Genomic DNA, 26171 nt, shown 5'->3' on the forward strand with positions numbered 1-26171 from the left:
CTAACACGATGAAAGCAATCGCGGCACAGCTCCACAAATATCATTCTGAGAGGCGCCTAAATTATAGGGCTAGGCACCTATGCAGACAACGTTACTTCATACATCATAACCCTTAGACGGATATACCTCCTGTGATCAGGGAGTACCTGATGGCCAGTTGGCTCACTGGAATAATGATTAACCATGCTAAGACAGTGATTTTCCCATTAACTGTCATTAGAGATGAATTTGCATGCGAATTCACTTTGAGATGGACCCCAGCAAAGATTAAATACTTGGGAATCAGCGGTGACCCTGACACTCTCTGTCAAGAAGACTACGGCAGGTTTTAATGCGGTTGGAGAAGAGTGTGATTACCTGTTTCCAGCTGCTTCTGTCCGTGGCAGGTGAGCATGTATGTTCTCCCCAAATTTTTATACTTGTTTGCCAATATTCCTGTTCCACTAACCAGACATTTCTTCACTAGATTAATTTCCATTCTGTGCAAATCGATGGCTAAGAGTGGCAAGGGGAGTACTTTATCCTTTGATCGGGAGGAGGGCAGATGTGCACCATTGCACTCAAGCACAATATGTGCACTTCTGGCACTCGCACCCCATTCCAACCAAACTTAGCAATTGAAGAAGATAATGCTACTCCCTGCCAGCTAAATGCTATGATATGCTTATATGTACTGCAGCCACACGCTGAAACTGACAAAGCAAAGAGCATGGCCTAGGCCTGGGACTGCCACTGCCGGATGTCCTGCCTGGCCTGCATGGATGATGGTATACAAACTGGTCGCAATCCGCATGTGCCCCCTATCTATGACAAAACAACCTGTTTTTCCAAGGGGAGCGCCTGCGTTTTTGGTCCTGGGCTCGGTGGTCATCTAGGGAAACCTACCAAACCCAGATGTTTCTGAAAAGTAGACATCCGAGGGAGTCCAGGGAGGTGCGGTTTGCATGGATCCCTTAACGTTTTACCCAGAATCCTTTGCAAATCTCAATTTTAGCTAAAAAACAAAAACATTTTCCCCACAGTTCTGTGTGGAAACGTTGTGGAATTATTGGGCCCGCACAAATTTCCTACCACCCAGGCGATTCAGCATTGAACACTCGAACAAGTGAGGCATCATTTTCATCAGGAGACCAAGGGGAATGCTAGGTGGTAGGAAATTTGTGATGGCCTGATGATACAAATATTTAGAGCAACAGTGGTCCCATACAAATAGGATAGGTACAGTATCAAAATTTCTACAATCAAAAATCGGAATTATTTGTGTACTCAAATCGAAAAAACGCTATTTATTATTATTGAATTAGAAGCACGAAATATGCAAGGGGATGAGTGAGCAAACCATGAGGAGGTAAAAGGGAAATCAGCCGATTTCCTTACCACAGGCAAGTGACTTTTCAGTGTGTGAAAATAAAAATACAGAAAGTCGCAATCAAATTAACATCTCATACTCAATAGTAAAATACATAATATAGTTTAGAGTTAGAGACGTGAGTCGACGACGTTTCGATCCCCATGAAATAGTGGGATCTTTTCAGGACTAAACGATGAAATGAGTGCCTGGGAAGTTTGCTGAAGCAAGTACGGGAGGAGATGACCAGCGGCCAGTCGTCGGCTTGGAAGTTGTGGATCCTGGAACCGGGATCGGTCAGGAACACATAATCCGGAGGAGACGGTGCAATTATTTTGCCCAGAATCACGGAGCGAGGAGACAGTAGGGCCGGGGGTTGCGCCTACATTGAGCGTCGATGGTGCCTCAAGAGGGGTAAAGGATAGGTCCCAGCCGGGACCGAGGTGGAGCAGCGTCCTCGTGGGTTGAGAACCGGCACCTATGGAAAGTCGAAGAGTGTGATTCGGTGAAGCGTTTTCCGCAATCTCAAGGCAACAGCAATGGTCGCGGGTCCTGTGGCGGAAACGTAATCAGATAGAACGAATTCCGATTTGTTCTATCTGATTACGTTTCCATAGGTGCCGGTTCTCAACCCACGAGGATGCTTTTGTATTTTACTGTTGAGTATGAGATGTTAATTTGATAGCAACTTTCTGTATTTTTATTTTCACACACTGAAAAGTCACTTTTTAAGTCACTTGCCTGCGGTAAGGAAATCGGCTGATTCCCCTTTTACCTCGTCACGGTTTGCTAACTCATCTCCTTGCATATTTCGTGCTTCTAATTCAATGATAATAAATTGCGTTTATCTTTTGATTTGAGTGCACGATTAATTCCAACTTTTGATTGGAGAAATTGCGATACTGTACCTATCCTATTTGTATGGGACCACTGTTGCTCTAAATATATGTCTACCCTTGGTCCCGTCTGACCTCTAGGGTCTCCTTATTTTTCTCTTGACGTGGTGATACAAGACAAAAATGTAGGGAAAATGATTTCTTTTAGCTCAATTTGAGGTTTGCCGAGGATTCTGGGTAGGAAAAGGTTGGGAGATACATACCAGTCACATCTCCCTGGACTCCCACGGGTGTCTAATTTTCAGAAATTTCTGGGTTTGGTAGGTTTCCCTAGATGGCCGTCTAGCCCAGGACCTAAAATGCAGGTGCCCCTGCCGGAGTGTCGTCCAGCAGCAATGAGTACAATTAATTGGTTACCAAGTCGTTTTGTGATGCATAATTTTGATGTCTCACAATACGCTATGAGCTCTACCCTGTCGTGGGTACTTGCCCCACAAACACAAGTGGGGTGCCATTTTTATGGGAAGACCCGGGAATGCTATGTGGTAGGAAATTTACTTCAGCCTGGTGCTCTCACAACTTTTCCACAGGAAAATGTGATTTTTTTAAAGCTAAATTTGAGGATTGCATGGGATTCTGGGTAAGAAAACATTGGGGGATTCACACAAACTAAACCTCCCTGGACTCGCCCGGGTGTCTAGTTTTCTTAAATGTCTGGGCTTGGTAGGTTTCCCTAGATGGCCGTCGAGTCCAGGACCAAAAACGCAGGTAACTCCTTTGCAAAACCAGGTTGTTTCGTTCTGAATAATTTTGATGTCTCCACTATTGGTTTTGGGCCCTTTCCTGTTGCAGGCACTAGACCTACCCACGCAAGTGAGGTACCATTTTTAACAGCAGACTTTGGGGAATGCTGTATGGGTGGAGGTTTGTGGCTCCCCTCATTTTCCAGGATTTTCCATCACAGAAATGTGAGAAAAATGAGGGTTTTTTTCTTTTTACAAGGTGTGAGGTTTGCAAGGAATTCTGAGTAACAGAACCTGATAAGAGCCGCACAAGTCACCCCATCCTGGATTCCCCTTGAAATCTACTTTTGAAAAATGTACAGGTTTGCTAGGTTTTCTTAGGTGCTAGCTGAGCTAGGGCCCATTAATCCACAGCCAGGCACACTGCACAAGAAAGGGTTAGTTTTCACTTGAAATATGTGATGTGTCCATGTTACGTTCTGGGCTGTTTCCTGTAGCGGGCACTAGGCCTACCCACACAAGTGGGGTAACATTTTTATCAGCAGACTTGTGGGATTGCTGAGTGACTGAAAGTTTGTGGCTCCCAACAGAGTTCAGAACTTTTCATCACAGACCGTTTCCTGTCACAGACACTAGGTCTACCCACACAACTGAGGTACCATTTTTAGCAGGAGAATTAAGGGAACATAGAATAGTAGACAAAGTGTTATTACCATTTGTCTTTCTATGCATTTCTGCCTTCCAAATGTAAGACACTGTTTAAAAAAGAAGTCCTTTTGAACAATACCCTCTAATTCACATGTTAATATGTGTACCCACAAATTCAGAGATGCACAAATACCCACAGCTTCTAAATTCCATATACTGTTACCATTTCAGAAATACATAGGTTTCCTGGATACCCATTTTTCACTCTTTATATATTATATAAATGAATTGCTGTATACCTGGCACACAATAAAAATCCATCTCAAGGTGCAGCTCAGTTATTGGCTCTGGGTACCTCAGGTTCTTTATGAACCTACAAGCCTAATATAGCCAGCAACCAGAAGGGTCCTGCGGACAGAACGGTATATTGATTTAAAAAATCTAGCATAGGTAGTTCAAGTTGCAGGTGCTAAGGTAAGCACAAATTGCTTTTATTTTTAATATTTTATTTCAACTGTTACTTTCTATAGGAAAACCCTGAAGGATCTCCACAAATGACCTATTGCTGAATTCAGAATTTAGTCTTTTCAGAAATGTATAGCTTCCCAGGATCCATTACTGATTTCACAACCATTTCTACCACTAACTGGAAGGAGGTTGAAAACACAAAAAATAGGAAAAATAGGCTATTTCCCAGTAATATGCCACAGCTGAGTGGAAAAGTTTGGTTTTCTGACAAAGGGCTGCCTGTCCCTGAAAGCTGGGAAGATGGTGATTTTAGCACCACAAATACTTTGATGATACCATTTGCAGGAACAAAACCAGACGCTGTCTCCTGTAGCACTTGTACCCATTATTCTCCCAAAAACACACGATTTAGCTAGATTTTGGCAAATTTCTCAGTCCCCTCAAGGGAAATCTACAAACCCTGGGTACCTTAGAGTCCTCTGGATGTTAGAAGAAAAGGACGCAAATTTGGCCTGGATACCTTATGTGGAGAAAAAGGTATGCAGGCCTAAGCACAAACTACCCAAAATAGTCAAAAAAGGGAGTGGCAAGGGGGATGGAAGAAGCCTGGCAGCGAAGTGACTTATTACTCAGTGGGGGGATGCTCCTCCACCTTAGAAGAGGAGCCGCCACTGGCCCTTTATCCTGACAGAAGGTTTCTCTCACTGGAGTCAGTTACAGCTCGCCCCAATTGTACATCCCTTGACGTATTCCTATTTTTACGGAATACGAGCTAACGGCAAACAAGCGCACCATTAATTTCCGGAACCCCCACCCCTACATACACCAAACACTATCCTGGACACCCGGTTCTCTAAAAAAAATAGGTACCTTACTGCGCAATACTATGCCTAACAAGGCCCTGGTATGCTACCCAAGACCTTACTCTCGATGGAAGGCAGCCCTGGTGAGTCTACCTGCAGATAAACAATGGCACATTTGTTGCACCTTAACCAGTATGTTATCCCACCAAGCAATAAATATTTTACTTATTCACTAACAATAACCCAAAAGCAAACAGAGCTGTTACCCTCAACTTCATAATTACTACACAAACAATACTTTTGTTAAGCTTAAAACCATTCTCTCCTAATAAAATCCTAAACACATCTACTAACCTCCCAATTAATCTAAATATAAGACCCGAGTTCCAGGCTCACCAACGTGCCAGGTTAGGCAGAAAAACGCGACATCCCATCCACAAAAAAATCTTCTCATACCACTATTGTTCATTAACTAAAGTATTCATAGAACAATGTAACCAATCACTCTATTCAAAATTTCAGATCAACTAATCTGTATCCTTGGCTTGTGTGGGCTTTTCATCATTAAACCTTAATGCTCAAGTGTAGGCTTACCTGTCACCTCTCTGGTCCGGACATAATATTTGTGATCCATACAACGGACGGCATAGACACTTGTGATTAGAGGTCATCCTTGTCCAATCATGCCCTCTTGAGCATGAAGGTTGATCCAGCATAAGAGTTTAATAATTTAATCTTTAGGACTTTTGCTACTTTCGCATGGAATCCATCTAAGCGTACTGGGTCCTTTACAGCTAGATGGATCACAGCATATAACCATACCACAGTGGCAAGTGATCCTCTGATGGATCTTGCTCTGCTGATAGGAGTGGTGGGGATTAGGGTATCCGAATCTACAAAGTTAGTCACCCAATGAGGACAATTAATTGGTGACCAACTCCCAAATTCATGATCAGGTTCATATACACCACTGTCAGAACCCTATTGTAGAAATAAAGGATTGCAATGGAAATACCCAACTTCCTAAAGTTTAGTCCAACCAGAATTAAACAAGTTGATTTAGATGAATAACCTCTTCAAAGCTTGTGAAGGATCCAAGATGAAGTTTATTGAAGACAGTAATCAAAAAGGTCCCATCCACCCAGGAGAGCAGCTTCACAATAACTGTCAGTAAGAGAATCACTTATGACATGCGTCACATTCTATCACCATGGCATTCCCTGGAATGCCTTGTGTATAAGGCAATCCTACAGAATACTACATACCTCCCCTCCATATAACAAAACAATAGTACCCAAAACAACGCTAAAATAAAAAAACAAAAGATAAAAGAATACAATCAGTGAACAGTTAACACAATAAATTAAAGATACAAAACAGTGATCTGTTTACATCATAACATAGTCTTTAAGATAACCAGGAACCTTCACCTCTCTGAAGGCCCTTCTAAGATGACTTTGAGAGCTTGGTTTCCCACCAGAACAGAGGTCTGAAATAGACAGGTGCTCTGCTGCTTTCTTTGCAACACTTTCCTTAAGAACGACCACCCTATTTAGGTTCCATATGCGAGAGTCTTCTGTGTTTACAGCATTCAACAAAACTCTCACCACCCTCATGGGCTAAAGAAAACAAGGTGAGCTACCTAAATTTAAAGTTCTTTTTATCAGGACAACATCACCTACTTTGACTTTGGTCACCTTCACACTTTTCCTTAAGTCAAAATTCTTCTTGCGAGCTTCTATCTTGTTTCTCTCTTTAAGTCTCCAATTAACCCCGTTACATGCCATTTCTGACTGTGGAAGCAAGTCATTGACCCAAGGTGGAGCTACCAAGGTACTGGGTTGTCACCCCCTAAATAACTCAAAAGGAGATTTTCCTGTGACCGCATGAGGAGAGACTTTATAGGCCTCAACCTTCTTATAAACCTCCTTTCTCCAATTCACACCTCCAGCTTTGGCGTTGTAATCTTCACCTCCGGCCATCTAGTAAACAAGTCAATGAGTACTATTACATAAGATTCTCCACCACCGCCATGTATGAGACCCAAAATATCTAACGCCACCTCATGCCAATGCTTGACAGGGTGTTCTCTAATTACCATGGGTTGCGTTTTGGACTGAGCAGCCTTTTCACTCAAAGCGCACTGAAAACACTCCCTAATTTCCCTTTCGACCTGTAGGTCCATGCCCGGCCACAAATAAGTTAGTCTGAGCCTTTCCTTAGTTTTGGACATCCCCTGATGACCTTAGTGTGCTAGACTGATAAGGCCTTCTCTCAAAAAAGTTAGAGGAATCAATCTTGTGCCCCTAAACAAAAAATCATTAATGAAAGACAATTTATTTGTTATGTGCCGCTTAGCTATGAAAAGACGATGGTACAGTTAGTGGGTGGTATGTTGCAGGCTGTTACAATGTGTTAGGACGACAATGGCTCCATTCCATAGACCACGAAAAGGCTTGAGTGTACAAGGAGTATTGTATCTTAGAGTACTGCTATGTATGCGGAAGGTCCTGATTGATGTATTCCGGAAGTATTGTACAAGGTTAATCAATAAATATATTTACAAAACAAAATGAAAGACAATTTATCCCTCACATGCCAATACTTCACAGTGACATCCTTCGCTCTTGATGGCCAACCGCCACTCAAATTCACAAGTACTTCTTGTATTTCTTTATCAAGCAACATAGCATCCTTCCATGCAGACTCAGTGAAGCCACTAGCTTCTATCTTGAACACCACTTCCTTTGTCCTCACAACAGAAACTCTTGTTCTCCTCAGACACCTCCACAAGTCTAGATAAAGCATCATCAATCGTATTCTTTACACCCGGTAAGTATTTGATGTCAAAATCATACTCCTGTAAAGACACTACCCACCTAGTGATCCTACTGGACACCGAGTCAATGCCTTTCTTTTTAAAGATTTCGCATAAAGGTTTGTGATCTGTTTGAATTTCACATTTATTGCCCCTCAACAAGTTCTTCAATTTTTTTGTAGCTCAATGAATGGCATGCGCCTCCCTGACGATGACAGAATAATGGAGTTCAGCACCTCGAAGACTGCGTGGAGAAATAAAATTACCCTCTCATGACCTTGAACCTCTTGTTGGAGAACGGCACCCAAACTCTTGAAACTGGCATCAGTAATTAAAACTGACCTTCCTTTGGGATCTGGAAAATCCCCAACTTGGGAGCTTTGCACAATTCATCTTTGACCTGTTTGAATTCTAATTCACAAGCTTCTGTCCAGATAAACTCCACGCCTTTCCCGAGTAGTTTTCTCATGTTCTCACATAAAATCATCAAAACCTTTCACAAATTTGTTGTAATATTCGTCCATGCCGAAAAATTTCATCAACTCATCCCTATTACACGGAGACTTCAAATTTTGTATGGTGTTCACCAGCTCCTTTTTAGGCATCACGCCTTCACCTCTCACAGTATGGCCTGGGTAGTCAATGGAATTTCTCCGAAATTTGCACTTATCCAGCCTGATGGTGAGATTTGAGCTATCCAACCTTTTCAAAACTTGATGCACTCTCACATCATGTTTGTCATCATTCTTGCCAAAAACCAAAACGTTGTCCTGTTATATCCTAACACCATCAAGTCCCTTTAGCACCTTTTCCAAAGCCTTCTGAACAACAGAGGCGGCTAAAACCAGCCCAAAAGGCAGCCTAACAAATCTGAAAACCCCAGAGGGAGTGTTGAAGGCAGTAAGATCTTTGGATGACTCATCTAGTCTTATCTGATGGTACGCAGACTTGAGATCTATGCTGGAGAAGACTTTGGCTTCCTGCAACGACATCAGCATGTCAGAGATCTTTGGCAACGGATACCTGTCCACAATTATACATTTGTTTAACTCCCTCAAATCTACACACAAGCGAAGACTACCATCCGCCTTGCGAGCAGCCACAACAAGAACCAACCACTGTGTCCCCTCTACCTCTTCAATGACCCCATTGCCTTGTAACGTATCCAACTCTGCCCTCATCTCATCTCTTACAGCCACAGAAACATTGCATACCTTCCCTGCAAATGGCTTAGCACCATCAACCAATTTTGTGTGATGTACATAGCCATGTAAACAGCCAAGTCCTTCTCTAAATACTTTGGGAAATTTGCGACTGAGACTCAACCTGAAAACTTCACCGGACTGTAAATCGATCTCTGTGACTGGAAACTCTTCCCTTAAAACTATAGGTGGAACCAGGGATGTGGAATTCCTATAGCCCAACACCAAGGACATATTATTCAGGTCAAGGGCAACAAGTTTTAATGTGCATTTTGTCCTTGGGACAAGTAGGCCCAACTCCATACAGCGCAAGCTCTTTGGCTGCCAGTTTACAGTGAGGATCGTGGAAGAGCATTGTCTGCAGTTAAGGTAATATTTGTAAACAACAACAAAAAATTAAGATTGGGGGTCCAAGGGAAACATATTTACAGACCCACAGGTTTTAATCCCTTAATATCCACTAGTAAGTAACAACACAAAAACCTAGGGTCTATGCGAAATGAGCACTATGAGGAACAACTCAGCAAGTTTAAATCACAAAAAAAAAAAAAAAACATTATATTAAAGATGAAACTCATCAACCACCAAAGTAGCATGTATCATCATTTGGGATTCATTAACAGTTGCAATGCCCTCCAACAAATCAGGGCTGCATACTTAGTAAGCAAAAACCTCACCAGTGTAACAGAAGATGAAGTCTATGCTAAAGTCCTTGTTTTATAACATGAATCATTGTGATATAACAATGCAAGTGTGATTGGTGGAGATGGATGCAGTGCAAGTGAAAAGGGTGCAATTATTAAAATTGTCTACTGGGACAGAAATAACATTTTAATAGATACTGTCCGGGTGACAAAATTAAAAACCAGTGCAAATGCAGTTTGAAAAAATAACTGCTCAAGTCCAAAAGAGAAGGTCTACATGTTTCAGCCTTTAGATCAATGTTGATCAGGCTTTCGTCAGGACCTAGAAAAACTTACGCTACTGCAATATGTGTTTCAGTGAAATTTCAAAAGTAAATAACATATAAGACCTACTTTACTTTGGGATTTTCAGAGACTCTCAGAAATTTTTCGGGAGTGTCGACCCAAGTCCTATAAACAAAAACATAATAGTTTCAATAAACCTGCTTAATTTGTTCAATCAAGTGCTCAATACATACTAAAACATCTGTTATTAGTATAAGATGCTCTTCCGTCATCTAATGTACTGCTAAACATGTACCAATAGAATTTAGTATACGCTTACCCGTCTGTGTACGGGAGCTCTCCTCACCTCACCTGGCATCCGCTCAGGAAAATGAGGCCCGCTCTGTGTAAAGACAAATGGGTATGACACAATTCTCAAATTAAAACCAAATGTCTTTATTTCTAATAATATCATACACTTCAACATCAACAAGCTGTAGTTTGATATGGCTGTCTCTGGATAAAATGTGAATCTGTACAGAATCATCATTTTAAAATAGATGGGCACTAAATCTTGCCGTGCCTGTTATAACACAGGTCTCTATTACATGCACAAATTAGCTGCATGCAATCAGACTATGTATCAGACTAGGCTGTCATTTTGTGTTTGGAAATAAAACAAACACTGCTTGTGGCAATGTGAGATTAGAAACTGCCACTGATCCTTAGTATATTCTCATATTACTTATATTGCGTGTGATCTAAAATGTATTTATTTTTGTTTTTGCCCTACACCAGCTAAGCAAGATCAATAATGTGACGAATCTTAAGTACACCTCATTAGAAATAGCCATGGTATCTCCAAATGTAGTCATATTTCTATAAAACGAATCCACAGTATTTTTATCAATGTATGCGTCTTTCACATACACTCGTTAAGTAGGCGACTCTATACATAGCAAATAGGTAAACATTCGAGCAACATGTCAGTTCTTATAACCCTTTATGATATATTATCATTAGAGTTTGTAGTGTGCTCAGAAGGTTATTGAGTTCAAATTCCCGTAGTGAGTTGGTGTTCCTGTATTGATCTTCACCAGCGCTAAGTACTTAGGCACTCTAAATCATGGTTGAAAATAAGAGTTCACAATAAAGCCCCAATTGGATACAAACCCATGAACGCGAAAAGACAATCATAGCCTAAGACGCGCTATTTTATACTAGATGGTTCAACTCTACAGCATCATATTGTTATGGGTCGCCTACATGTCCGTCGGTACCTCCGGCTATTCTGAGCTGGATGGGAAGGTGCCAGCGCGAATTCACTCGGTCTTTAAATACATAAAAACCAACGCGTGCCCTGATACACGCTAAGCCTTTGACGTCATAAAGGCGTGACCGGGCATCCTGGGATAAGTAGTTTGGTACTAGCTCGTTCCGATGAGGTGTATACCATTGTTAATAAACATAGAAAATAGAGATATCTTCGGGTAGAGAATAAATCTGTTCCCATTAGTAGAGCGCTTTCATATTAGGTAAGTTAACCGTCATCTGGCACGATTCGAATATATCACTAGTAGGATGGACGCTCATGAAATGGGGCTTCGTTTATAATAACTAGGAAGTTCCTTTTGGTGGCCATTGTCAAAGTATTAGTTTGCAAAATATCACATCTTATTAATCATGAGCATTTCTGAATAATGAGAAAAGTTTATACTCAGGATTGTGCAAAAAACATTGTACTAGAGTATTATCAAGAAAACCCAAAAGATTTTGTGTATATATTACACTAAGTTGGTTTTAGTACTGATTTATTCCAATCTGTTACTAGCTTGTATGCAACTTTAATCTAAAGTGCTGTCCAAGGAATATCATCGTTCAAGCCCTGTATGTCACTCTTGATTTTAAAAATCCATTTTTGTTCCCTCATAAACAGAAAGCGCGTGATATCACTTGTGTGTGGGAATAAATGGTTGTTCTAGTACCGTCCACCTTAGTTCTTCTGCCTTATGTTTGTGTGTGAGAAAGTGATTCGTAAGTCTTGTTGCCTGTTTTTTACACCGAATGGTGCTTTTATGTTCATTAATACGCAACTTAATTTTTCGTGTAGTCATGCCAACATATCTGAGTGAACATGGGCATGTGATGATATAAATCACTTTCTCAGAATTACAATTTGTGTGTTTCGCTAACACCCATCGTTTTCCTGCACCAATATCTACCGTTTTGGTTGGTTGAGTCTGTGGTCATGCTGTGCAAGAGCCACAAAGAAAGTGTCCCTGCACTGCTGGTAAATTCCACAACGTATCTGTTACATTTGCATTTCTATTCTCAATGATGTGTAGGTTTTTGGTCTAGTATGTACCAAACGCTCTCGTAAATTCGATCCTCTTTTATATGAAAAAAGAGGTGCTGGTATCATTGCAGAGCCTATATTCAAGATACGCCAATGTCTACGGATAATCTTTTGTACTTTATTGGTAAGGGTGCTGTAAGTATCTACAAAGGTTAATCTAGTCAAAGGTGGTTTTTGTACTGGAGGTTCTAAGAGGGCTTCTTGGTTGTTGTTAGAGGCTCTCTTCCATGCCCTCTTAACCAGATGTGATGGATAATGGCGATCATATAGTTGTTGAGATAAGTTCTTCAGCAAGTTTTTGAAAAGTGACTGTCTCCGAACAGTTTCGCCGGGCCCGAAGAAACTGGCCTACTGGCAGATTATCTCGAAGTGCCTTGGGATGATGACTTTCAAAAGTGAGTAGCGAATTCTCGGCCAAAGGCTCTTTATATAATTCGCTACCCAAATAACCTTCTAAAGGGTATATAAGAATATCTAGGATTGGCAAACTATGTTTGCTATATTCGACCGTGAATTTCAAAAAGTAATTCTGGTTATTAAGCCAAGCATGGAATTCTAAAACGTTTGGTACTGTACCTCTGAAGACGACAAATACGTCATCTATATATCTTCTCCACAGCAAAATCTGATCTCGAAATGGATTGCTGTGAATCAGAACGTGATTTTGTTCAAATAAATGGGCAAACAGATTTGCTAGAGACGGGGCAAAAATACTGCCCATAGAAGTACCGGAGATTTGAAGATAAATATTTTCTTCAAATCTAAAAAAACAATTCTGTCATAGCCAGTCTTGCACATTCTAAGATAAAAGATACAGGTGTTATCGTATCCAGATCTTCTGCTTTGCTAACTAGCAAATCACTGAGAGAATCCAAGGTTTCTTCTTGTGGAATAGAGGTGTACAGTGATTCAATGTCAAATGACACTAGGAGATCCAAATTAATGTCAAATGCTGTATCAGATAGTAATCTGAGGACGTCTTTGGTGTCCTGTAGGTAAGATGGCATTGCTTTAACCATAGGTTTCAAAAAATGATCCACAAACGTTGACAAAGGTTCTAGCAATGAACCAATACCTGATATAATAGGACGGCCTAGCGGTGGCCTCTGAGCCTTGTGAATTTTTGGTAGGGTGTAGAAATGAGGCATGACAGGATATTTTGTCATCAAAAAGTCAGCCTCATTAGGTGTGATCCACCCTTCTGTTTTTGCGTCTTCTACTAAATCGTTGATTTCTTTAGTCAATCTAGGAGTAGGATCAATTTGGAGAAGGCGGTAGGAGCGAGAGTCACCAAGTTGACGGAGGCATTCTACCCGGTAAAATTCTGTGTCTTGAATCACAATCGCTCCACCTTTATCCGCAGGTTATATTATAATATTTGCATCATTAGCCAAAGTTCTGAAAGCTCTTTTCTCAATAAAAGGCAGATTTTTATAAGGTTTCTGCTGTGTAGCACAGAGATTCACCATATCTTGTGTGACATCTTTCTCAAAAGTCAAAACTTTGTCAGGTATCAGATGGTGAGGTGGATTAAAATTCGAAGGTGGTTTAAGACCTGTATTGATGGATACTGATTCTGTTGATATTTCTGTGTTGACTTCCTTGTTTTAAAAAAAAGAAAAGAAATGTAAGCGGATTTTCCTAAAAAATCACGCTAATTCGCACCTGATTTGGAAAGGGTCTCCTATGTTTGTAGGGACAAAACCTAATCCTCTATTGAGGACCGATAATTAATCCGCAGTGAATAATCGTGAGCTTAGATTCACTACTAAATCATCATGTTCGTGCTGGTACTTGGTTGTTGCTGACCTTTCCTGCTCCGTGTGTTCGGAGGAGGTGGATCCTGCTCCCAATGTACCTGTGGTTGACCTCGTCTCCTGCCTGTGTCTTCCTCGGCCTTGTCCTAAAAAAGATTGATTGTCAAAGAATTGTGGTTGAGGTGGAAATTGTGGCATCGGGTGTTGATACTGGGGAAATGGGTAACTCCAGGGGGCCGGTGGCCACCATGGGCCTTGTTGTTGGTAGAGGCCTTGTCCTCCTCGTCTTCAATTATATCTGGAGTATGTTCCCTTTCCTCTATTGTACTGTGCATCAGGTAAAGAAGATTCTGAGTCACTGGAATATACTTCTGACTCGGAAGAATAATAATTAGAACCGGTTCGTGTACCCTTCCTGTTGAACTCGGGGGCTACATAGCCTTCACTAGTATAGGGATATACTTTCTCTAATGAGAACCGAGCCAAGTCCTTTTTAAATTTCTCTATTTTTGTTAGGAGAATCGAGTCTTTATATTCTTTATTAGATTTATTAGTTTAATCCATATGCTTTTTGTATATGGTATTGGTGATAGTAGTTTTTATCTGTCCCTCTAAAAACTGGATCTCTATTAGAATGTCATCAGCTATTCTTTTAGCTGTATTTATGATCAGTATCAACCAATTGCGTGTACATCGCCACGCGATTAGTGATCAGTCTTTCATAAAAGTTTTATCAGTGAGGAAAAGTCTAAGGGCATTAGTTACTATACCCAGTTGGGGCACAATTGCCTCGAAAATATTCCGTCATTATTGCACCGTGAATAAACGTCCTGGAATGTGATCTTTTCAAATTTAACAAAGTTTGCCAATCATCCTGTGTGCTAGGAGTCGTATCTTGTAGTGTGTCAAGAATACTCGGATTGTCAGCCAAAATAGATTGTAAGACGTTGGCATCAAAAGACAAAGCAACATACTCAGCCATGATCAAAAAAAGTGTATCATATTGTGAGCTACAATATATCCATCTCACATTGGAGAGGAAAATAGAAGAAAACTGGACCCGCAGCCGTAGCTGCTCTAAACAGTAAACAATAAAAAAAAATTAAGATTGGGGGTCCGAGGGAAACTTATTTACAGACCCACAGGTTTTAATCCCTTAATATCCACTAGTAAGTAACAACACAAAAACCTAGGGTCTAAGCGAAATGAGCACTATGAGGAACAACTCAGCAAGTTTAAATCACAAAAAAATATATATATATATAAAAGATGAAACCCATCAACCACCAAAGTATATTATCATTTGGGATTCATTAACAGTTGCAATGCCCTCCAACAAATCAGGGCTGCATACTCAGTAAGCAAAAACCTCACCAGTGTAACAGAAGATGAAGTCTGCTAAAGTCCTTGTTTTATAACATGAATCCTTGTGATATAACAATGCAAGTGTGATTGGTGGAGATGGATGCAGTGCAAGTGAAAAGGGTGCAATTATTAAAATTGTCTACCGGGACAGAAATAACATTTTAATAGATACTGTCCGGGTGGCAAAATTAAAAACCAGTGCAAATGCAGTTTGAAAAAATAACTGCTCAAGTCCAAAAGAGAAGGTCTACATGTTTCAGCCTTTAGATCAATGTTGATCAGGCTTTCGTCAGGACCTAGAAAAACTTACGCTACTGCAATATGTGCAATAAGTTTTTTTTAAATGTTTTTTCTTGTGATTTAAACTTGCTGAGTTGTTCCTCATAGTGCTCATTCGCATAGACCCTAGGTTTTTGTGGTGTTGCTTACTAAAGGTATTATTTGTGTCTGTGTTAATGCTGTTCAAACTTGAATTCATGGTTCATTAATGCAAAGCCTTTATTATAAGGGGGAGTGCTCTAAGTAAATGTTGTAAGCTCAGACTGCAGTATACCGTGCTGCTTCCCCACCTTATCTGGCGTTCATCTCCTCACCGCTGCTGGCAGATCTCCAGCCAATGCCACAGGCCAAACCAGTCCTTTCCTACACAGCTCCCATCCTGCTGGAGGGCTGGTGCGGCCGACAGTCTGTGGATATCAGGGTCCTTTCCACTGCCTTGCACCTGCCTAGCCCCCGCCTGCCCACTGCGGGAAGCACCTATTGTCACCACGCTGCTCCAAACTTCTGTGCACTTGTGAGCACGCGGATCACCGATGGGCCGGCCGGCATCTCCTGCTCGCATAGGACTGCGGGGGAGTCATCTTGTGCTGCGAAGGCTCCCTCATATCATGCTGGGCCCTAACATCCGGAACTCCATATTGGTCTGTCACCCCAGTCATACATCCCCTCCGTCCCTGGAGCCACCCGTAACCGGCAAGCCTTGCACACTGTGACTGCCTAACCCTCCTACATTGGTCATTTCTCTACCGGTCTCCTCCTGAGTTGCGAACACCGCCATGGGGAAACCTGACGGACCACAGCCAAGGCTCAACTTTGTGGCCCGCAAATCTGACAGAACGCAGGCCGACACAGAGGACGAGCAGACTGGGGCCCCTGCCTCTGGACCCCCCACATCAACAGAGGATTTGAAGTAACTTCTCCTAGTGATGCAATCCAGCTTGACCTCCATAGAGGCAAAAATGGAACGCACTTCTGGACAAACCTTTGCACAAAGTTGAGCGGCATGATGAACGCATCATAGAAACGGAGCACTGCATCTCCGATCTGGAAGACACCTCCACCACGACCACGGACAAAACGCTCAACATGGAGAAAATCTTAAAATAATAGCCGCAAAAAATGAAGACCTCGAATCTCGTTCAAGACGCAACTATCTGCGTATCCTTGGAGTGCCAGAGTGGACCGTCACAGTAACAATGGAGGACTACGTGGAGTGCATGTTAATTACATTCTTTTTCTTTTTTGTGAAAATTATTTTTCTTTATTAGCATTAACAAAGACAAACATAATTGAGCCATACATCATCATAAGTAATGCCGATATTGATTGATAGCATACACCACACGCTATCCAGTCACATTTAAAATTATACATAGAGATACATTTAAGTCAGATCTCCTACAGTTCCATCCGTATATCGCTACCCATTTTTTCCCCCTCACAAAGACTCCCCATGAGTAGCACCGCGTCAAACTTTAGTCACTCAGGTCTGACTCTGAGTCTTCAGGTGGTGGGGCACATATGTTTCCCCGAAAGGTATTCCAGTTACTCCACACACGTTTCCATTTGCGTGGGCATCCCCTATTGATAAAAACTGCCTTTTCCGCTACCATTGTACTATCAAGGTCCAGGCACCATTGCTGATGGGTGGGGGCCACCCGCGCCCCCCAGCGCTGTGCGATGTCTGCTTGGCTAACGCAAAGGTCAGTGTCACCCACTCTTGCACCGCACAACATAGATCTGTTGGCTCCCGCACATTAAGTATACATCTACGCGGCTCAGGGGGGACATCAACTCCGCAGAACTGAGTCACCTTGGCCGCCACTGCCCCCCAGTAGTGTTGAATGCTAGGACAGTCCCAGATGGTGTGATAGAATATGCCTATAGATCCACAGCCTCTAAGGCAGAGTGGCGTATCCGCCTTCCCTATTTTGTGAAGTGTCGATCTGGTAAAGTACATTCTGTGCAGTATTTTCAACTGTACAAGTTTCAGTCTGGAGGGGGTCGCAACCTCTCGCGGGGACGCAAGCGCCTCCTGCCAATCTTGCTCGTCCATCTCACCTATCTCCGCCTGCCATCTCTCCCTAAGGGTCTTTGTAGGGTCTTTCTGGTTATTAATCAGCTTGCGATATGTGCATGAGATCGCTTTTTTAGTTTGAGAGTCAGTGAGCAAACGGTCCTCCAGATGTGAGGACGCGGGCAAATCGCTTCCTTAAGGTATGACCTTTGTAAGGGCATGTTTTATTTGTAAGTACCTATATTGCTCTGTCTTTGCCATCTGGTATGTGGATTGGAGTTGCGCAAATGTGACCACCTCCCCCTTATTCCACAGATCGCCCACCCTGGAGATGCCTATCAGATACCACTGTTTAAAACCTTTGCTCTTTCGTAGCTTACCAAGCCGAGGGGAGTCCCACAGTGGTGTATGTTGGGTTATCACCCCTCCCACCCCAGCGCTCGCTGTGCTTTAAATCAAACCTGCACCGTATGGGCCGATCAGTTTGCTTATTTTTGATTTATCATATAGAGCGCCCATTATTCCGTCCGTGCCCATCATGTGTCGGTCCATACGCAGAGCCGGTTCGTCCTGGGGGCGTGCAGCCATTGGTTGACCACTATCAGTTGGGAGGCCCAGTAATAGAGATTGATGTTTGGCAGCGCAATGCCACCGTCATACCAGCTCCGCATTAACTTACATACAGCTATACAATGAGGTTTCCCTGCCCATATCAGGTGACCCACCTCCGCCGCAATGGCTTTGAAGTATGCGTCGGGTATTTGCATGGGTGTATTCTGTATTGCGTAAAGAAACCGGGGGAGGGCCATCATTTTAAACAACGCAGCCCGCCCCAACATTGTCAGCGGGAGGGAGTGCCAATTCCTCACATCACTCTTTAATCTCTGCAGCGGCGGAAGCAGGTTACGTTCTGTAAAGTGTGCATGGTTTGGTGTGATGTGAATGCCAAGATATTTAAAACCATTCAGCGCTATCTGTATTGCAGCTCCTCTGGGCAGGCACGGGGGAGGGCCGTTAAGTATGGTTAATTACACTCTTAGTGAAGGAGGCATTCTCGGCAGTCCTCATTGTTGACAGGGCACATCGTTCGCTGGCTTCCTGGTCCGTTCCTGGGGCCCCGCCTCGCTCCATCATAGCGAGACTACTTAATTATCGAGATCGTGATATTGCTCTTCGACTGTCCAGAGAACATTGGCAACTGCACTTTGAGGGTATAGAAATATTGCTTTATCCGGACTTCACCATGGCCGTTCAAGAGGCGTGCAGAAAGTTCCTCTCAGCCAAGAAAAAACTACAACAAATTAACATTGCCTACGCCATGCTCTTTCCCGCACGCCTCAAAGTCACACACCAGGGGAAGCAACACTTCATCACTAATCCCCAACATGTCCATGACTTCCTGAAGTCCCTACCCAGGCAACAAGGGGACCGCGACTCCCCCTCAAAACCTCATGCTGGTGCCGGAGACACTTCAGATGTAGAATGATGGCTGTACCACTCCTTGAGCTCTTTGGAGAGACCTCCACTTGATAACAGACTCCGCCATTGGTCTTCTCAGATAATCACTAGAAATACAAAGCCCTACATCAGGAACTACCACACTATTTGTATTGGGCCTTCCGAACTAACTTTACAAATGTTTTCACACTTTATACCACCATCAAAGACCTACAGACACAATGAGACTCTGCGCGACCTCTGCTTGGAGACTGAAACTGCCGCGGGCCCCATCAACCTACCGCTGGAAATGTAGCGCCGGGTACTACGAACTGCTTCATAAACTATGATGGACCTCCGGGGCTGATGCTACAGCGGCTCTCAAACTTTTCCCACCGCCACAGGCCAATTGGCATGATGAGACTCTCTCCTACTTCCCCGAGCACCCTCACTGTCGCAAGGTTTCCCTGGTTCGCCCTTTAGCCTCTACCCTTTAGGAAACCCCTACACTGTTTCGACTTAGTATTCTTACTGTCTATTGTTCACCCTCCTCTGTTCGGAGTTTGACACACAGGATTTTGGGGATGGGGGGGTGGGGGGGGAGACAGAAATACGCCACAACAGGTTTGGGCTGCTGATGTGGGTGGGGGGTATTTTGTTCACTGCCACTTAACGATGACTCGACAAACAACGACGTTGCACGCACAGTAGATCAACCTGACAAGACTGCAATACTCTCCATAATATTTCTGACATGCTTCAATGGAGAACCGTCCTGGCCCTCTTAGGTATTACCTCCTAACGTGGAACGCGAGAGGCCTGGGCAATCCACGCAAGCGCCGACACATCCTTGCTTACCTAGACCGACATAACATACACTGCGCTGCGCTCCAGGAGACACATCTCGGTCCTTCCGCACCTACCTCCTTTGCATCCCGATGGGCCACCTATCGTTGATTTTCCTCATACTTCACCTACGCCCACGGCACCGCCATCCTCATTAAACGCACGCTTCCCAAAACCCCCATGTGGTCTTACAATGACCCACAGGGCCATTACAGCATCTCATGGGGCAGACTGTCCGCTCAATCCATAACATTTGTCTCCTGCTATAGCCCGAACACTGACGACCCGGAGTTCTTCCGCGTCCTATGGGGCAAGATCCTTGACACTGGCTCGATGCACTTCGTGTGGGGCGGAGATTTTAATGTCACCCTGGACCCGCAAACTCATCACTATTCCAATGCACATCATGCCCTTACTCACCTCATCTCAGACAATGACCTCGACGACGCCTGGCGAAATCTTCACCCGCACGACAGGGAAGGCTCCTGCTATTCCTCCTCCCATTCCTTTTAGTCACGGTTTGATAGTTGGCTCATCTCTAAGGGGCTGTCCCAGGCCCTTCACCTGCCACGCACCTACTCTGACCACTCGCCGGTGCTCCTCACGCTTACTCCCCCCATGCAGACTCACCATACTTGTGCTGGCGATTCCCCAAGCATGCACTGTTGGACCCTGTGTTCAAGTCCAAACTTGAGCAAGAAATTGTCGATTTCTTCCCCCGCAATGAGCACTCAGTCACAATTTCCACTATATGGGAGGCTTTTAAAGTCACCCTGCGTGGAATTTGCATTGCCAAAAGTGGGGGCATCCTGAGGGACATTCGCACCACACTCCGCAAGCTGGAAACAGAACTTAAACATGTTGAAACACAAATGCAAACCTCTCGCACTCCAGAGTTGCAATCATGTCTGAGAGACTTACTCACGGAATATCAGGAGACAGCCGATAGAGAATGCAAGTTTAGAGGGAAATACCATGTAGCCCGCCATTATGGGGAGGGAGAGAGACCAGGCAAAGCACTCGCAGCCCTTGTTCGCCCACCCAGGCTCTCCAACACCATCCTCGAAATCACTGATGAAGACCGTCACTTGCACAGGAATACTTCCGACATAGCTACCACATTCAAACGCTTTCACAGCACCCTGTACATCTCGCACAGGACATAAACTGTTGACTTCACGTGCAAAAAAGCATTTACTCACACCGTGAGGGGAACGACTGTTCACACCGCCTACACCTCACCATACCTTGCTCTCTCCATCGCCGTGAGGGGAACGGCAGGCTGATCTTCACACACGCCGCTCTGCCACCAGCTCCAGCCGTGAGGGGAACGGTAGGCTGACAACTACATCCCCCAGCAGGCATTGTGTGGCGCAAGCGGAGGGCGTCATCAGAGGGCGCCAGAGGACTCCAAATACAGCGCGGCCCTCCCGCAGCGCGGTACGTGCCCGGGCACTGCCCGGGCCGAGGGCGGGCCCGTCCACGCCCGTCAGAGCCCGATAGAGGCTGGGCTGTGCCACCCCTCCAACATTCAGCTATGGGTAAGCGTAAATATATTGGCAGTCAAGACCAGGGTGGTATAAAAGCCAAAATGCCTAGAAAGACTCCATCCATTATCTCCTATTTGACTTCGGCTGTGGGAAAGTTGAATAGAAATGAGATAGCATAAGGCCAAACAAGTATTGGGACAGGTCACTAGCCAAAATTCAGGATAAGGGACTGTGACAATTGCTCAACCAGCACATATTCCTGTACCATTGGAAACGCTGGTCTTGATTAATGCCCCGAAAACACGAAGTGATGCCCAGAACCTTAACACTACAGCGATTAAGGGTGTCTTTCCTGAAATTCGTATTTTGGATGAGGAAAGACTCCCAAGGGCCGCTAAGGGGGGGGGGGGGGGGGGGGGGGGAGAATCTGTGGAGGGAAAAGGTGGCACTAGAAAAACCAGCAAACGGCAGAAAGGTCCAGAAAAAAAAATACCTCCATGGTGCCGTCTAAGGTGGATGAAAATACCCAATTGCTACTGCGGAACTTGATAGAGGACATTTTTAGTGCAAGGTTTGAATCCAATTTTAACTGGTATAGCTAAAGATATTATAGATACCTTGAATTTATGTGCTGCGGTCCTTAAGAAAAAATATGAGAAGTTGGACTCCTTTTTAAGTGATACAAAGTTTACGTGGCAAGTTATTTCAAACTTAGGCTCTTTATCTATTCCTTCTATAAAGAGCATGTCCAATCCCCAAGGAGTAGTTTTAGGTACTCGACCATCATATCTCCGGGGGGGGGGGGGGGGGGGGGGGGGCGGGTAAAACCTAACCCCGTTGGAAGTATGGGGATTAACACAGGTGGGGTCACAGTAGGGGGAATTCCATCCAAAGAGTTACAAGTATAGCTAATGTTCCATCTTCTGGCCCGTCTCCGACAAACACCAAGAATCGTGCCCCCCAAGAGAGAAATTTAAGTCATACTGGCTATAGAATCAATCTCCCACCAGAAGCCACCCCTTTGGTTGCGGTCCTTGTAGGCGGCCCTGCTACGCAAGACAAAACATTGGTGTGACAACTATTGTAGTGGCCAATCTGAGTTGTCCACCCATATTATAGTGGCTAGACGGGTGGCCTGGGTGGGTAATGGCCCCAAACATGTTCCAGGCGATTGCATTATAGTTAATTTTAATAAGCGGGAGATGGTCGATAGGTTGTTATGGGACGCTTCTGGGCTACAGGGGGGTGATATCAGAGCACTAGCTTTAGGTTTTTTTTTACCCCCCAACAAGTATATCGCAAGCTCATGAAGAAGAAAGGGCGGCTGAACCAATCAATTTTCGTATGCCCCCAAAGTCCCCTCCCTGCAGTAATTTTTCTGTAAGACGTTCTGACTCAAGTAGTGGAGGGGGGGGAAGGATCTCTAGATCAGGTCTCATACCTGCCCGGGACTGTTGTGGGAGTCTTACCCCTTTCAAATAGATTTTCGCCACTAACACAGTTGGAGGGTAATGATTGACTGGTGGTGAAGAATGAGTGTATGCCTGTACCGCCCCCTAATAGCCCTGGCATTGGTGATATAGGAGTAGAAACTCTCCTCAATTGTAGTATTATCAGCTGGAATATTGCGGGCCTTAGATCGAAAAGAGATGACCCGATTTGGCTAGATTTTTTGTTAGATCATATGATATAATAGCACTTCAGGAAACTTGGGATCTTGGGGACAACTTTTGGCTGGATGGATTTAGTTCTTATTTTCAAGCTCGTCCAGCCTCGGCAGGCAGAGCAATAGGTGGCCTAGTGCTTCTTCTTCTGTTAAACTAAAGGGTTCTCCAAAAAGGATAGAGGTAGACCATCCCAATTGCTTGGTAGCAGAAGTTAGTTCCCCCTATCATCCCAAGCTATTACTTATAAACTTTTACAATTCTGGGGAATACGATTTTAGAAACAAACATTTGTGTTTCCTGAACTCGCTCTTAGATGATTATAAGTCAAACCAATCTACTTCTTATTATATATTACTTACGGGTGATTTTAATATACATTTGTGTGGTTTGAATTGTTTTATTGATGATGATCTAGGGCACAATTATTCAGTGACTCCTCATTTTGAACATTCACCTCAGGGGGAGGCCTTAGAATCTCTTCTGGCTGAAGTCTATCTTTCTGAACCTGTTTTTTTTACTCAATCCGATCGGTGCCCCACGTTTAAATCGAAGAGTAGTGATACTATCATTGATTATATATTTTTGTCCCCCCTCTTGTTAGATAAAGTAGCATGTTATAATGCTAGGTTGTCTCCGTTCAGTGACCATAACCCTGTTATATTAGTATTGGATAATGGTTGTGGCATTATGGATACGGGAGGAAAAAGACAGGGAGGAAATTTGATGGTAACGTGCGACCAAGGGAGGAGGCTTAAATGGGCTTAAGTGACGCCCGATTCCTTTTTTAATGACTTGTGTTCGAATGCGAAAGGGGACCTTGCAATATGCGCAGACTCTTAAAATCCCAAAGATGTGGTTCTTACTGCCTTTGATGGTATATGTAGACAGATTGCAGCAGATCTGTCCGTTGCCAGCAGACCCAGAGGAACCTGTGGAAAAAGGTGGTTCGATGAAAAGTGCTCTCGTGCTTACCGTTCCCTTGTTTTAGCTTTGAAAAGCTCACTCCGCGATAGGGTACTGATAGCGAGCCTACAGAAGCAGTAGAAGATAGCTGTTCACACGCGGAAGTCAGAGATTAAGACAGAGGCATGGAATGCTCTTTTATCCGTTGAGGTTTTAAAGGATAGCTCCAGATTCTGGGCTATTGTTAATACCCCTTTTTTTCTGGACTGGAGAATGATATTCAGGATAGCAACATCACAAAAGCACAGTGGCTGGCCCATTTTGAAGCAATTTATGGCTCTAATGAGACATCGTACTCTTCCCCCAGGCCATTACCTTGGTTGGAAGCAGCGCCATTTGTCTTCAATGAGGCGGACATCGAGAGAGCTATGCAGGAGACTTCTAGTAACAAAGCCCCAGGTCCCGACGGTGTCCCAGCAGACCTACATAAATGTGACCCTAAATTTTGGGCGAAAATGCTGGCAAATGTTTTTAATGCCTCTGGGTCGCAAGGGTTTCCTATATCCTGGTGCTACTCAACTATCATTCCAGTTATAAAAAAAGGTCAGAGAGGGTACCTGCGGTGCATAGACCCATATCCCTGATTGATTTAGCTGTAAAGATATTAGGCAAGGTGGTCTTAGCTAAAGTTATCGATTGGGCTACTGACAACAAGGTTTTATCCAATTTACAGTATGGATTTAGGAAAGGTAGAAGCACCATGGACCAACGTCTTAATTTATTTCTATTAATTAATAAATATACTATAGCTAAAGAAGGTTCCCTACAGATGGCGTTTATGGATTTATCCTCAGCTTTCGACCTGGTTAACAGGTCGAAGCTGTGGAGTATCCTGCTTGAAATGGGGATTGAGCCGGGTTTAGTTTATTTTTGGGCGGACCTTCATCAGGACCTTTTATCATCAGTTAGAACTTCCCAGGATGGCAAACATACTAGGTCTTTTAAATCAGAGAGAGGCGTCCGTCAAGGGTGCATACTGGCGCCCTTGCTTTTCACACTCTACATCAACGCCCTGGAAAAATCTCTAGTAGAGGCGAGTCCGGATATGCCGCGTGTAGGAGAATGCCTAGTTACAGTTCTCCTATACGCGGATGATGCCGTACTTTTAGCACGGACTGCGGTAGGCCTTCAGAGACTATTGGATGCCTTCGGTGCCTACATGCAATCCTTGGACCTGATTGTGAACACTGGGAAGTCTCATATTATGACAACTAGCAACAGTTATAGAAAAACTAAATCCTTTTACTGTAATGGGGTGGAAGTGACCAGTGTGTCCTCTTTTACATACTTAGGGGTACTATTTGACGATAGAGGTTCATGGGGTCCCCCAAGATAAAACCCCCAAAAAATACAGTTACTAGATCCACTTCAGCTTTACTAGGGTTTGCCCAGCGTCTGGGGGCTAGGCCGGTAGAGGCCATTAAGATATATAGATCAAAATGCCTTGCTATTGCGGCATATGACTCATACATATGGGATTTAAACAGCAGGTGGGGTTGCAGACAGTAAAATAAATTCTTGCGTACCCTCCTGTCTGTACCCCAATCAACCCCAACCTTTGCCATACATCAGGAATTAGGGCAGGGCATTATGACGGACATCTTGAGCACCGCCCCATTATTGTGTTGACTTAAAACCTGGCTTAACCCGGAATTGACCTTGAATCATCAAATCCTGCGGGATTGTGTCAAACTGGACAAGGCTAGTAAAATTAAGTGGTTGTTTTATGTTAAGCATATGCTATTTAAAATGGGGTGGCTGGAACTGTTTGAATCCCCAGATAGGATCAGTAAGGAAGACGTGAAGTGGGTCAAAATGAATTTTATGAATATATTGATGTTGGAACGGGAAGAACAGGAGCTACAGAAACCCTTAGTTAGGGCTCATTTTTTGACTAAAACGACCTTGTTAATTGAACCCTACTTGAAAATGGTGACTAACAGCCTTTCCATCGCTGGCTCCTGACCAGGTTCCATTTTAATCTGATCCATTTCACACTGGGTGATCTTCCGGGGTGGTGCAAACCTGAGGACGCAGTCCCCTGCCAATGTGATAACTATTCTGCACAAGACATGCATTTTATGATGTTTTGCGATTTTTATAATGATATACGCAGGAAGTTTTAAATCCCTAGATTGTCTGGTAAGGGGTTTTTTCAAGTCAGACCTGCGTTACTCCATCTTCAAATGTTGAGTAACCCTGGGGATACTTTTAACATTT

At 43.6% G+C, this 26171-nt stretch overlaps 1 protein-coding gene across 4 annotated transcripts in view; it reads right to left on the minus strand.

Moving 5' to 3' along the window:
- LOC146859179 (gap junction gamma-1 protein-like) overlaps nucleotides 1-26171 on the minus strand; it is a 136818-nt gene that overhangs the window by 81270 nt on the left and 29377 nt on the right. For 3 of the 4 annotated variants that reach the window (XM_085649855.1, XM_085649856.1, XM_085649857.1), the window contains 2 exons: nucleotides 10115-10177; nucleotides 9904-9960 (listed from right to left, as the gene is read on the minus strand). The exons of the other annotated variant lie outside the window; for it this stretch is intronic. The gene's annotated coding sequence lies outside the window, so the exon portion shown is untranslated. The remainder of the gene's footprint in view (nucleotides 1-9903; nucleotides 9961-10114; nucleotides 10178-26171) is intronic. 4 annotated transcript variants of the gene reach the window in all.

This window comes from Triturus cristatus, chromosome 3_2 (assembly GCF_964204655.1).
Source record: "Triturus cristatus chromosome 3_2, aTriCri1.1, whole genome shotgun sequence".
In the NCBI taxonomy this organism is placed as follows: Eukaryota; Metazoa; Chordata; class Amphibia; order Caudata; family Salamandridae; genus Triturus; species Triturus cristatus.